The sequence below is a fragment of the Leptonotus elevatus genome, unplaced genomic scaffold, assembly GCF_054856555.1.
Source record: "Leptonotus elevatus isolate MCC_2025b unplaced genomic scaffold, RoL_Lele_1.0 HiC_scaffold_123, whole genome shotgun sequence".
NCBI lineage: Eukaryota > Metazoa > Chordata > Actinopteri > Syngnathiformes > Syngnathidae > Leptonotus > Leptonotus elevatus.
In genome coordinates, this window is record NW_028233514.1 from 62,501 (window position 1) to 67,500 (window position 5,000).

A 5,000-nucleotide genomic window follows, 5' to 3' on the forward strand; every position below is an offset into this window, starting at 1 on the left:
GAGGAGCTCCAGCGGACCGGGGGGAGCGCGCCCGTCTTCGGGGCTTGTTGCTGGCCGTTGGAGGAGCTCCAGCGGACCGCGGGGAGCGCGCCCGTCTTCGGGGCTTGTTGCTGGCCGTTGGCGGAGCTCCAGCGGACCGCGGGGAGCGCGCCCGTCTTCGGGGCTTGTTGCTGGCCGTTGGAGGAGCTCCAGCGGACCGCGGGGAGCGCGCCCGTCTTCGGGGCTTGTTGCTGGCCGTTGGAGGAGCTCCAGCGGACCGGGGGGAGCGCGCCCAGTCTTCGGGGCTTGTTGCTGGCCGTTGGAGGAGCTCCAGCGGACCGGGGGGAGCGCGCCCGTCTTCGGGGCTTGTTGCTGGCCGTTGGAGGAGCTCCAGCGGACCGGGGGGAGCGCGCCCGTCTTCGGGGCTTGTTGCTGGCCGTTGGAGGAGCTCCAGCGGACCGCGGGGAGCGCGCCCGTCTTCGGGGCTTGTTGCTGGCCGTTGGCGGAGCTCCAGCGGACCGCGGGGAGCGCGCCCGTCTTCGGGGCTTGTTGCTGGCCGTTGGAGGAGCTCCAGCGGACCGGGGGGAGCGCGTCCGTCTTCGGGGCTTGTTGCTGGCCGTTGGAGGAGCTCCAGCGGACCGCGGGGAGCGCGCCCGTCTTCGGGGCTTGTTGCTGGCCGTTGGCGGAGCTCCAGCGGACCGCGGGGAGCGCGCCCGTCTTCGGGGCTTGTTGCTGGCCGTTGGAGGAGCTCCAGCGGACCGCGGGGAGCGCGCCCGTCTTCGGGGCTTGTTGCTGGCCGTTGGAGGAGCTCCAGCGGACCGGGGGGAGCGCGCCCGTCTTCGGGGCTTGTTGCTGGCCGTTGGAGGAGCTCCAGCGGACCGGGGGGAGCGCGCCCGTCTTCGGGGCTTGTTGCTGGCCGTTGGCGGAGCTCCAGCGGACCGGGGGGAGCGCGCCCGTCTTCGGGGCTTGTTGCTGGCCGTTGGAGGAGCTCCAGCGGACCGCGGGGAGCGCGCCCGTCTTCGGGGCTTGTTGCTGGCCGTTGGCGGAGCTCCAGCGGACCGGGGGGAGCGCGTCCGTCTTCGGGGCTTGTTGCTGGCCGTTGGAGGAGCTCCAGCGGACCGCGGGGAGCGCGCCCGTCTTCGGGGCTTGTTGCTGGCCGTTGGAGGAGCTCCAGCGGACCGGGGGGAGCGCGCCCGTCTTCGGGGCTTGTTGCTGGCCGTTGGAGGAGCTCCAGCGGACCGGGGGGAGCGCGCCCGTCTTCGGGGCTTGTTGCTGGCCGTTGGAGGAGCTCCAGCGGACCGGGGGGAGCGCGCCCGTCTTCGGGGCTTGTTGCTGGCCGTTGGAGGAGCTCCAGCGGACCGCGGGGAGCGCGCCCGTCTTCGGGGCTTGTTGCTGGCCGTTGGCGGAGCTCCAGCGGACCGCGGGGAGCGCGCCCGTCTTCGGGGCTTGTTGCTGGCCGTTGGAGGAGCTCCAGCGGACCGCGGGGAGCGCGCCCGTCTTCGGGGCTTGTTGCTGGCCGTTGGAGGAGCTCCAGCGGACCGGGGGGAGCGCGCCCGTCTTCGGGGCTTGTTGCTGGCCGTTGGAGGAGCTCCAGCGGACCGCGGGGAGCGCGCCCGTCTTCGGGGCTTGTTGCTGGCCGTTGGAGGAGCTCCAGCGGACCGGGGGGAGCGCGTCCGTCTTCGGGGCTTGTTGCTGGCCGTTGGAGGAGCTCCAGCGGACCGCGGGGAGCGCGCCCGTCTTCGGGGCTTGTTGCTGGCCGTTGGCGGAGCTCCAGCGGACCGCGGGGAGCGCGCCCGTCTTCGGGGCTTGTTGCTGGCCGTTGGAGGAGCTCCAGCGGACCGCGGGGAGCGCGCCCGTCTTCGGGGCTTGTTGCTGGCCGTTGGAGGAGCTCCAGCGGACCGGGGGGAGCGCGCCCGTCTTCGGGGCTTGTTGCTGGCCGTTGGAGGAGCTCCAGCGGACCGGGGGGAGCGCGCCCGTCTTCGGGGCTTGTTGCTGGCCGTTGGCGGAGCTCCAGCGGACCGGGGGGAGCGCGCCCGTCTTCGGGGCTTGTTGCTGGCCGTTGGAGGAGCTCCAGCGGACCGCGGGGAGCGCGCCCGTCTTCGGGGCTTGTTGCTGGCCGTTGGCGGAGCTCCAGCGGACCGGGGGGAGCGCGTCCGTCTTCGGGGCTTGTTGCTGGCCGTTGGAGGAGCTCCAGCGGACCGCGGGGAGCGCGCCCGTCTTCGGGGCTTGTTGCTGGCCGTTGGAGGAGCTCCAGCGGACCGGGGGGAGCGCGCCCGTCTTCGGGGCTTGTTGCTGGCCGTTGGAGGAGCTCCAGCGGACCGGGGGGAGCGCGCCCGTCTTCGGGGCTTGTTGCTGGCCGTTGGCGGAGCTCCAGCGGACCGGGGGGAGCGCGCCCGTCTTCGGGGCTTGTTGCTGGCCGTTGGAGGAGCTCCAGCGGACCGCGGGGAGCGCGCCCGTCTTCGGGGCTTGTTGCTGGCCGTTGGAGGAGCTCCAGCGGACCGCGGGGAGCGCGCCCGTCTTCGGGGCTTGTTGCTGGCCGTTGGAGGAGCTCCAGCGGACCGGGGGGGAGCCGGGCGTTCGAGTTGCCCAGGCAGGGGGTTATCCTCCACTAGCAAACCTCCATGAGCAGCGGAGCCCGTCAGCTGCGCCAAAAAGAACCACACGAGGGCGGCCTGGGGTTGAAATCCCCCGCCACATAGGAACGAATGCCGGGCGTTCGAGTTGCCCAGGCAGGGGGTTATCCTCCACTAGCAAACCTCCATGAGCAGCGGAGCCCGTCAGCTGCGCCAAAAAGAACCACACGAGGGCGACCTGGGGTTGAAATCCCCCGCCACATAGGAACGAATGCCGGGCGTTCGAGTTGCCCAGGCAGGGGGTTATCCTCCACTAGCAAACCTCCACGAGCAGCGGAGCCCGTCAGCTGCGCCAAAAAGAACCACACGAGGGCGACCTGGGGTTGAAATCCCCCGCCACATAGGAACGAATGCCGGGCAACCAGGGGTCGAAATCCCCCATTGAAATGAATGGCGGGCAACCAGGGGTCGAAGTCCCCCATTGAAATGAATGGCGGGCAACCAGGGGTCGAAGTCCCCCATTGAAATGAATGGCGGGTTACCAGGGGTCGAAATCCCCCATTGAAATGAATGGCGGGCGACCAGGGGTCGAAATCCCCCATTGAAATGAATGGCGGGCAACCAGGGGTCGAAGTCCCCCATTGAAATGAATGGCGGGCAACCAGGGGTCGAAGTCCCCCATTGAAATGAATGGCGGGCTACCAGGGGTCGAAATCCCCCATTGAAATGAATGGCGGGCGACCAGGGGTCGAAATCCCCCATTGAAATGAATGGCGGGCAACCAGGGGTCGAAGTCCCCCATTGAAATGAATGGCGGGCAACCAGGGGTCGAAGTCCCCCATTGAAATGAATGGCGGGCTACCAGGGGTCCAAGTCCCCCATTGAAATGAATGGCGGGCTACCAGGGGTCGAAGTCCCCCATTGAAATGAATGGCGGGCTACCAGGGGTCGAAATCCCCCATTGAAATGAATGGCGGGCGACCAGGGGTCGAAATCCCCCATTGAAATGAATGGCGGGCGACCAGGGGTCGAAATCCCCCATTGAAATGAATGGCGGGCAACCAGGGGTCGAAGTCCCCCATTGAAATGAATGGCGGGCTACCAGGGGTCGAAATCCCCCATTGAAATGAATGGCGGGCGACCAGGGGTCGAAATCCCCCATTGAAATGAATGGCGGGCTACCAGGGGTCCAAGTCCCCCATTGAAATGAATGGCGGGCTACCAGGGGTCGAAGTCCCCCATTGAAATGAATGGCGGGCTACCAGGGGTCGAAATCCCCCATTGAAATGAATGGCGGGCGACCAGGGGTCGAAATCCCCCATTGAAATGAATGGCGGGCAACCAGGGGTCGAAAGTCCCCATTGAAATGAATGGCGGGCGACCAGGGGTCGAAATTCCCCATTGAAATGAATGGCGGGCAACCAGGGGTCGAAATTCCCCATTGAAATGAATGGGCCCATTCATTTTCAATGGCCGGGCTACCAGGGGCGCAGTACCACCTGTCGTCATTAGGGGCGCTGTAGATAGGGGACCGAGTCCCCCCATTCGAGAGGTTTGCACCCAAACCTCAAAATGGTTGGTGTACAATTATAGGAGAGACCTTTTTAAGACGTGGGAGCTCCAGGGCAAATCAAGGGAGGCTCGACCAACCCATATCCGCTTTAGATGCACTTTAGGTCGGACTCCCTTGCCAGATGGTCCCCTCCTCAGCCTGGTTCTCGAATTTTTTCTAAGTCAGCCCAACTTGGAAATATTTTCAGAGTGCCACTTTCAAGGGAGTTTCGCCCAACCCCTATCCGCCTAAGAGGCACTTCAGGTCGGCCTGACTGGCCACATTTTCCCCCTCCTCATCCTGGTTCTCGAATTTTTTCTAAGTCAGCCAAACTTGGAAATTTTTTCAGAGTGCCACTTTCAAGGGAGTTTCGCCCAACCCCTATCCGCCTAAGAGGCACTTCGGGTCGGCCTGACTGGCCACATTTTCCCCCTCCTCATCCTGGTTCTCGAATTTTTTCTAAGTCAGCCAAACTTGGAAATTTTTTCAGAGTGCCACTTTCAAGGGAGTTTCGCCCAACCCCTATCCGCCTAAGAGGCACTTCGGGTCGGCCTGACTGGCCACATTTTCCCCCTCCTCATCCTGGTTCTCGAATTTTTTCTAAGTCAGCCAAACTTGGAATTTTTTCAGAGTGCCACTTTCAAGGGAGTTTCGCCCAACCCCTATCCGCCTAAGAGGCACTTCGGGTCGGCCTGACTGGCCACATTTCCCCCCTCCTCATCCTGGTTCTCGAATTTTTTCTAAGTCAGCCAAACTTGGAAATTTTTTCAGAGTGCCACTTTCAAGGGAGTTTCGCCCAACCCCTATCCGCCTAAGAGGCACTTCGGGTCGGCCTGACTGGCCACATTTTCCCCCTCCTCATCCTGGTTCTCGAATTTTTTCTAAGTCAGCCAAAC